We start from the raw sequence: 9,393 nt of genomic DNA, 5'->3' as shown, positions 1-9,393 counted from the left end.
GCATTCCAGCCTCTGAATTAGATTGTAATCATTCAAAGCTGTGCAAAACACCTTTTGCTGGTCTGGATTCCTCCCCCATTGTTTGAATTCGAAGACTTTCTGATGCATCCTGCTTCTAATTTTTTTTTCCTTGAAGGAGGGCTCAGGCCTGAAATGTCAGCAATATGTCTTTGTCTCCTATGGATGCTGAAAAGACCGGCTGAGTTTCTCCAGCATTTTGGTGTGTTTACTACAAATAGTGTAAATGCAGATAGGCTTTTACTAGAGAGGTGGGGTGAGACAAGAACAGGGGTTAAGGGTGCTAAATAAAGGGCACAGTTCGACCTGATGAGTTTTTCCAGCATTTTTTCTGCAACCACAGTGTCTACAGATTTTCGTGATTTACCTTTAGGTTAAGGACGAAAGGTTAAATGTTTAAAGGGAACATTTTAAAGGGAACTACGTGGAGAGTGGTGGGAGTGTGGAGCGAGCTGCCAGCTGAAGTGGTGAATGCGAGCACGATTTTGATGTTTAAGAAAAATTTGGATAAGCCAATGGCGGGAGGGCTATGGAGAGCTCAAATGCACCGATTGACCTCCAAGCTTCATACATCTTTGGAATGTGGGAGGGAATAAAAACGGTGGCATTGCCCGAGCTGCTGCAATGGTGCGGGCCCCGGGAGAGCAGAGAGAAGAGAAAGAGCGCTCTGCCACAGGGTCCAACTGCCCACTTTTATACACTGTCTCTGTGCAGGCTTTAAAGCACATACCACCTTAGGAATTAGTAAGGGATTGCTTAAAGTGGATTGTGGGTGGAAAGAAAATGTTTAAAATCCACTGTTTTAATTGTCCCTAATTGACTCGTCATGTGCACGGTTTCATAACTCCCAGAATAAATGGGCCAATGACAATTTTTCTCAAGCAAAATATCTCAGCAACAGTTGGATCTAAAGGTTCTCATCCTTTTTCCCCCACCTTAAGTAATCCCTTACTAATCACAGAGCACAAAACAGTGGCATAGGGGTTACTTAGGTGGTATGTGAGTGCAAAGAAAAAATTTGAAAATCACTGCTTCAAAGGAACCAAATGTGGGTTATTTTAAAATCCTGTGACCACGGGTTCTGGGCCCAAGACGGCGACATCAATGATAGGCAGCAGTTGCAAGGGGTTTTACAGACTTTGGGGAAGCAGAGGACTGGCACTGGGGACCAGAAAACGGGGAGCACCACCCCCGTTCGAGAAGGAAAAGCAGAGGTGATGACTTTGTGGGGCGCTGAGCACGGTGGCTCTGAGCTGAAGAACCCACACGTGGCGAGCTGCTGAGGACTTGAGGCGAGGAATGTACGCGGGCTGCTGAGGACTTGAGGCGAGGAACGTACGCGGGCTGCTGAGGACGAGGCGAGGAATGTACGCGGGGGCTGCTGAGGACTTGAAGCGAGGAACGTACGCGGGCTGCTGAGGACTTGAGGCGAGGAACATACACGGGCTGCTGAGGACTTGAGGCAAGGAACGTATGTGGGCTGCTGAGGACGAGGCGAGGAATGTACGCGGGGGCTGCTGAGGACTTGAAGCGAGGAACGTACGCGGGCTGCTGAGGACTTGAGGCAAGGAACGTATGTGGGCTGCTGAGGACGAGGCGAGGAATGTACGCGGGGGCTGCTGAGGACTTGAAGCGAGGAACGTACGCGGGCTGCTGAGGATGAGGCGAGGAACATACGCGGGCTGCTGAGGACTTGAGGCGAGGAACGTACGCGGGCTGCTGAGGACTTGAGGCAAGGAACATACACGGGCTGCTGAGGACTTGAGGCGAGGAATGTACGCGGGCTGCTGAGGATGAGGCGAGGAACATACGCGGGCTGCTGAGGACGAGGCGAGGAACGTAAGCAGGCTGCTGAGGACTTGAGGCGAGGAACGTACGCGGGCTGCTGAGGACTTGAGGCGAGGAACGTACGCGGGCTGCTGAGGACGAGGCGAGGAATGTACGCGGGGGCTGCTGAGGACTTGAAGCGAGGAACGTACGCGGGCTGCTGAGGACTTGAGGCGAGGAACATACACGGGCTGCTGAGGACTTGAGGCAAGGAACGTATGTGGGCTGCTGAGGATGAGGCGAGGAACATACGCGGGCTGCTGAGGACGAGGCGAGGAACGTAAGCAGGCTGCTGAGGACTTGAGGCGAGGAACGTACGCGGGCTGCTGAGGACTTGAGGCGAGGAACGTACGCGGGCTGCTGAAGACTTGAGGCGAGGAACGTACGCGGGCTGCTGGCAAATGCGGTCAAGGGGCTCGCACCTGGCTGCGGACTTCTGAAGGAGTACCAGGTATGGGAACCCGGGGCACAAAAGGGCTTCCTGAATTTGTCAGACGTTTACCTCCAGAGCCCAGGCTTGGACTGATGTGGGATGCCTGGAGGCAAAGCCAAGGACACTCAGTGACTCTGGGGGGGGGGGGGGTGCGGGGGATATATACCCTCTCTCTGACTGTAAGGGGTGCTGGGCAACTTCTACTGATAGCAAATCATTTCAGTTGACTAAAGGAAATTTTGAGTAACATCACGTTTTCTGCTTATTACATGACAATAAAATAATTGTGATTCTGAAGCTTGAAAGCTGACCGTCCGGAAGGAACTCATATAAATCATCGGACGAGCGTACAAGCTCCTTAACGACAGCACTGTATTTTTTCCAATGTCGCGTAATATTCCAACCATGCCGCTATATTGGAGGTGATTAGCTCCCACCTCCCCCCCCACCCCCAGCTCCCCCTTCCTGCCTCATCATACAGTACCCATGACTAACCAGCCAACTCACTTCTGCGCCCCCTTGGAAGGAAACTTGGCACAAGCTGCTATAGAGTGAAGAGAAAAAGCTGTCACTCTCAGACAGTTTGTCTGGAGGTCGGCTCCAGCTGCTATAATTGATGTCCACGCTGCTCCACAGTGGTTAGGAAGATCACTGTGACATATCCACAGAGCCCTTTCCCTGCCTTTCCCCCCCCCTCTGATTTATTTGTGCGCGCCAACCGATGTTGCTTCAGTTGTGCCTGATGCGAGGTCTGAAGTCGAGTACGTTTCGGCATCCTTGCCTGCTTCATGAGATGAATGTTACCGGTAAATATTTGGGGCGAGATTGCCATGAACGCTCCATACTGCTGGTATGGCAGTGCTGTGCTTGTTCTGAGCATCTCCATGTTCCATTGAATGAAAGGTTTTGCCATGTGCAGATGCAACAAGATTCTTGCTTGCTGCAGCATCCCAGGTCCTTTAAAAAAAAGCAATTTGTAAGGAGAGAGGATAAACGATAATTGCCGTATATACTTGTGTAGTAGTCGATTTTTTTGGACCAATTTTTCGGGTCAAATTTGAGGGCGGTCGACTTTTACACAGATGCTACCTTTGACTGTGGTAGGTACTATATCGTTCAAGGCGTCGGGAGCTCGGATAGCTGGGTAAGTCTACGTCTGGGGCATCGGGAGCTTGGATTGGCAGGAAGCCTAGGCCCAGAGGAGAGTCTGTGGCCAGGGCTTCGGGAGCTCAGATGGGCAGGCGGCCAGGGAGAGGATCTGCGGTTGGGCCGTTGGATGGGCGGGTAGCTGGGGCCTAGATTCGTTATCAGAAGAAATTGCCCGGTGCTCCTTGCAGTCAGAGAAAGAGAAGAAAAAGAGTGAGACAAGAGTGTCAACTTCCCCCCCCACCCCAATGTCGCTGAATGTGCGTGGATTTGCCTCCAGCCCTCCCGCAGCCTCCAGTCAAACCATCGGCAACCCCGATCCAAGCCACTGACTCTATCAGTAAGCCCCCCAGTACCCTCTTGAATCCCGGTTCCAAAACCTGGTACCCCTGCAGCCAGTTTCACAAGATCACCAAATATAAGAGCAGAAGTAGACCAATCAGTGTAGAATATACAGCCAATCACTTGACCACAGTCGCCCGTGGCCTCTTTGGGTTCCTCGCCCTCGCCTCGGTGATCTGCCACTGTGGCCACCATCCTGCGGGTCATCTCCTCTGCTTCTCCTTCTCAAATGGTGGGGGGGTGATCTCCTCATATTCTGGTACCCTGCGCCAGTCCCTCCGCTTCTCCGGAATCTGAAACCCCTGGTGGCCACTGCCGATCATAGGTGCTGCTATCCTGGTTGCGGGTTTTTAAAATAAACTCCCACGGCTCTTTTAGCGGGCCGTTTAAAGCCTGTATGGAGTCGGACTGTGCGGATGGACCCCACGCGGGGAGCACGGAGACTTCGCTCCCCATTCTCTCCAGGTCCACACCAGCCATTACAGCACCTTCGGTTAGGATTGCAGTTATGGTAGTACAAGGAGGTTTAAGGGACTGATAGATGTTGAGGATAGAAAACTGTTCTCGAACCTCTAGGTTCTGGTCTTCAGGCTTCTGTACCTTCTGCGTGAAGGGAGTAGTGAGAAGGGGTTATGACCAGGACGATGGGGGTTCTTCATGATACTGGCTGCCTTCTTGAGGCAGCGCCTCATGTAGATATTTTCAGTTGTAATGAAGTATTTGGGAATGTTTTTAGGAGATAAATTGGTAAAATTAGAGTAGGTTACATACATACACACTCTTTAAAACAGATCTTATTTGAAATATTGGGGAATTCATATCCACAATATTTTGAAGAGGAACTGTGAGGAATGCTATGCACATTTCACAAGTAGGTGCTAATTGAAATGATGTCATGAAATGAATGGACTATTGCCTTAGAAGAGCCAGGTTGTCTGTTTTGGACCTTTTTGCAAGGCTCTTGACCTCTCTGCAAAGTGCTCACTCAGAGATCATTGAGAGGTTATTGTTTACCTAAAACAACAGATGGGAGCATAAGACTAATATATATTGTTTGCTGTAGAAGGTCAGGGGATTTGCAAGTGAGAGAGAGAGAGAGAGAGAGAGAGAGAAGGACATGCTGCTGGCAGTTTGAATTTCAGATCAAGAGAGAGAGAGAGAGAGAGAGACAGGAGGGAGTCTTTGACTGAGTGTGACACAGAAAGCTGTAACAAGTCAGGAGAAGCTTGATGGAACTGAAACAGAAGCTCCAGAATGGCGGATGGCTGGAAGTGCTATCTGTCTGATGTTTCTCTTGGAATGTGGAACAGAAAGGAAATCTGTGATAGCCTGAAAGAAAGAGGCTATCATCTGGAGAACCCTGATGGAGCAAGTTTCATCAACAAGACATTGAGGTAATTAATGGTGGTACCTCAGGGGTGGAAATCCTGGAAAAACACATCTCCCTCTGCAAACCTACAAGAACCTTCCTGAACGGTAACCGTTTACCTTTTGAGCACCAAAGCCTGGTGAACTTTTAACATGTTAAATTGTGTGCACAGTTTAAGAATTGCCTGCAACCAGAGAACTTGGAGAATGAGAAGTGAGATTGAACTGTGAACCAAAGAACTTTTCTTAAATTTACACACACATCATACACGTGCGCTTAGAATTAGAAGGGGGTTAAGTTGGGTAGCTAAGTTGATAGTGACAAGTTAAAGTTTGATTCTGTTTTCATGTTTAAAGATAATTAAAAACAACTTTTGTTTAAGTAACTATTTGTTGTGGTGAATATCTATTGCTTCTGGATTTTGGGGTCCTCTGGGCTCGTAACACAGTGAATGGGAGGTTGGTGCCCATGATGCATTTGGCTATTTTTGCCAGCCTTCTGCGATTCTGGGTGTTCCAAACCAGACTGTGAGTCAACCAGTCAGGTTGGTTTCTGCAATCAACCTGTAGAAGTTCAATAGGTGTTCAACGGCATGCCAAATTTCCTTAGAAAGTAGGAGTGTTGATGTCCGCATTGGACAGGGATATAAAGAAATTTCTTTTGCGAGAGAATGATAAATCTGTGAAACTGTTGCATCATGGTCATTGGGTGTTTTCAAGGGAGAGCTTGATTTGCCAGGGCATCATTGTCTTTTGAGGGAAGCCCAGGCACTGGGGCTGAGTGGGCAAATGGATCAGCTCATGATTAAATGGTGGGGCAGATTTGATGGGCTGAATAGCCTGTATTTGCTCCTCTGTCTTATAGTCTTATGTTCTTTACCTTTGCAAGGACCATGATTACATCAAAGAGTGTGAGTGGGTGTGAGGGGTTGTCAGTGGTAGAAGGGCGAGAAGTCAAAATGAAGAAGGCATATCCTGGAGAACTCATAAGTAGATCCTTTCATTTGACTTAATGAAGTCCATTTAAAACATATCTAAAATTTGGTTAGGCCACCCTCGGAATTCTGTGTGCAATTTTGCTCGTCCCATTACAGGAAGGACACGGAAGAGGTTTACCAAGTTGCTGACTGGACTAGAGGGTGAGAGTTATGGGGAGAGGTTGGACAAACTTGGGTTACTTGCTCTGGAATGTGAGGGGGAGACCTGCCAGAGGTTTATAAAACATACTATATGAGATGTATGGACAGAGGTGACAGAATCTTATCCCAGGGCAGAAGAAGGGGAGGAAGTTTAAGGGAAATGTGTGGAGCAAAGATTTGTCACAGAGAATGGGTGACTGCCATGAGTCATGTTGAAAACAGATACAAGAATAGTGTTTAAGAGGCTTCTACTAGATGGACACATTATAATGGAGAGAGTGGAAGGATAGGTCTCATGTGCAAGCAGCTTCAACTACTTGTGTCTGCGGACGTTCAATGTTTTACTTTTGTTTGATTTGCCCATCATGTCCAGCACAGGTGGTGTGGGTTAAATGGGCTTTTCCTGTGCCATACTGTTCAAAGTTCCATTAGAACTAGATCCATCAAATAAACAACTCTGAAACATCAAGTCCTCATTGCCTATCAACCTCTCTGCACTCATCCCACTTTAGAGTGGCATTGTTAGCATAGTGGTTCGCCCGATGCTGTTACAGCGCCAGTGACTGGGACTGGGGTTCGATTCCGCGCTGTCTGTGAGGAGCTTGTTCGTCTGTCATCCCCACCAACCCCCCCCCCCCCCACCTCGTGTCTACATGGGCTTCCTTAGGGGACTCCGGTGTGTCCTCCCGCAGTTCATAAACATACCAGGGTTTGTCAGTCAATTGGGTGTAATCCGGGGGCATGGGCTCGTGGGCCGAGAAGGCTAGCACCATGCTTTATGCCTAGATTTAAATTTTAAAATTATCTCCACCTTCTCATCAACTCCTTCCCGATTCTGCCATTCACCCATCAAAATATTCAATAATTTTACCAACCTGTACGTTCTAGGGCTGCGCTTGGAAACAGTAGTACCCCAGAGAAGCGGGAATCCCACAGGGCCGCAGGGTTAACGTGCAAACTCCACACAAGGCAGTGCTGGAGGTCAGGATCGAATGAGGATAAGCGCCAGTCCCTCCCGCTGCTCCACTCTGAATCCTTCTCTCCTGGCGCTGTATGATCATTTGGCACTCAGACAGAAGTAAATGCAGAATCCTTGAATATTTCCATGGCAGGAGGAGACATATATCTGATAAGCAAGAAAAAGTTAGCGCAGGTAGACAGGAGGCTCGGGTTACAATCAGATTAGCGGAGGATGAATGATATGGGAGATAGAGTTTCGATAGCTAATACCCAGCACTCCTTGGGGCTACATGTGTGTGGTTTTGTGTGATCTTCTTGCCCGATCAAACTCTAACTTTCTAGATGCCCAGATTTCCATCCAGTTTGGCCGGGCAGTCCAGATGTGAATTAGAGCTGCTTGGTTCAAAGACAGAAGAAGGAACAAAAAAGTGGTCGACATGGTTCAGTACATCACACAAATTTCCCTTCCCTCCATCTACATCTCCAGTTGCCCAGGACAGAACAGGCAGCCAACATGCTGAAGGACTGGGGGGGCGGGGGGGTGACACATGGTGGGGGAGAGGTGAAACACGAAAATCTGCAGGCGCTCTGATTGTAGTCAAAATACAGAAATGCTTGAAGAACTCAGCAAGTCTCACAGTATCCATAGGAGGTAACATATACCGATGTTTCGGGCCTGAGGCCTTCCTCAAGGTAATAATATCTTTATGTCCTGTGGACGCTGCCAGACCGGCTGAGTTCCTCCAGAATTTCTGTTATTTTGAATACTGAAGGACTTATCCCACCCTGGACACAACACACTCTTCTCCCTCCTGCCATGGGGACAAGGCTAAGGTGTGAAATCACGCACCAAACTTGAAGACATTTTCTGCTCCCACAGCCATCAGGCTCCTGAATGAATCCTTTCTTGATACAAATTCATCTTTTTTTCATTATTCTCTCTATTGTTCTGATTCACTTTGTACCCTGTATTATTGTTAGAGCTATCCTGCTAGAGTGCTCACAGAAGAAGCCTCCTCACGGTACTAGGTATAATATGACAAATAAAAAAGTCAGCGATGACTCAGACATGTCTGTCCAAGGCCTCATGTACTGTCAAATCGAGTGACTCCCCCCCCCCCCACCCACCTAAGTTCAGGAACAACATCTTCCACTCCGTCTCGGCACCCTCCAACCAGATGAAATTAATATCGACCTCTCCAATTTCCGTTAACCCCCCACCCCCCCGGTCTTTCTCTGACTCCCTTTCTTCAGCTCCCCACCACTTTCCCTCCCTTCTCCTATCAGAGGGCTACCCTCTCCCCTGCCACTTCTACCCTCCCACCTGTTACCTAGTGCTTAACCATCTTCTTCCCCATCTCCTTTCCACAGTTCTCTCTCTCCCTTCCTCCCTCTTCTCCTCCAACCAGATGGCATTAACATTGACTTCTCGGTTTTTGTTAGAGCCACTCCCCTCCACCTCCATCTTCTTCCCCATCTCCTTTCCACAGTTCTCTCTCTCCCTTCCTACCTCTTCTCCTGCAACCAGATGGCATTAACATTGACTTCTCGGTTTTTGTTAGAGCCACTCCCCTCCACCTCCATCTTGTTCCCCATCTCCTTTCCACAGTTCTCTCTCTTCCCCCCCACTCTCTCTCTCTCTCTCTCTCTCTCTCTCTCTCTCTCTCTCTCCCCTTCCCCCCCCCATCTCCTTTCATAGAGCCAAAATCAATTTTTACCCTTCCTATTATCTTATCCAGTTAGCATGTTTTGTTTGTTGGTCTCTACTCCTCCCCCTCCCGTTCTTTCCCCAGCCTTCAATTCAGTCTTTTTTCTCTCATACTTTAAGAAAGGCTCAAGCCCATAATGTTGGTGATATATATTTCCCTCCTATGGACGCTGCGAGACTAGCTGAGTTCCTCCAGCATTTCCGGGCTTTGTCCTCGTGCTTTGCTCCAGCCTGCAGCGTCTGCGGACTCTTTGTGTGTCAACAATTGTGAAAGTGACCTGAACATACCTCACTAGCCTCAACACCCACGCCTCCCCTCCCCTCCCACCGCTTCCCCCCCCACCTCCCCATCTAGGATGTGGCAACAGCCAGGTCAGATCAGCGGTAAAGAAGGCGAATGCTATGTTGGTATGCGTTTCAAAGGGGATTGTGCATAAGAATAAAAAGGTGTT

The 9,393-nt window shown here is 48.8% G+C and overlaps 1 long non-coding RNA gene across 2 annotated transcripts; it reads right to left on the bottom strand.

Moving 5' to 3' along the window:
• Positions 1 to 2,751: 2,751 nt before the first annotated feature.
• Positions 2,752 to 9,144, bottom strand: LOC138735562 (uncharacterized). 2 transcript variants are annotated; one of them, XR_011339773.1, is made up of 4 exons: positions 9,056 to 9,138; positions 8,084 to 8,258; positions 7,149 to 7,399; positions 2,752 to 3,235 (listed from the first exon to the last, which is right to left on the bottom strand). It is a non-coding gene; the product is annotated as an uncharacterized lncRNA (long non-coding RNA). The 2 variants fall into 2 exon arrangements; XR_011339774.1 differs by lacking the exon at positions 8,084 to 8,258 and having other exon boundaries at positions 9,056 to 9,144.
• Positions 9,145 to 9,393: the final 249 nt, after the last annotated feature.

The sequence above is a fragment of the Narcine bancroftii genome, chromosome 6, assembly GCF_036971445.1.
Source record: "Narcine bancroftii isolate sNarBan1 chromosome 6, sNarBan1.hap1, whole genome shotgun sequence".
In the NCBI taxonomy this organism is placed as follows: Eukaryota; Metazoa; Chordata; class Chondrichthyes; order Torpediniformes; family Narcinidae; genus Narcine; species Narcine bancroftii.
This window is presented reverse-complemented; position numbering and strand designations above follow the sequence as displayed.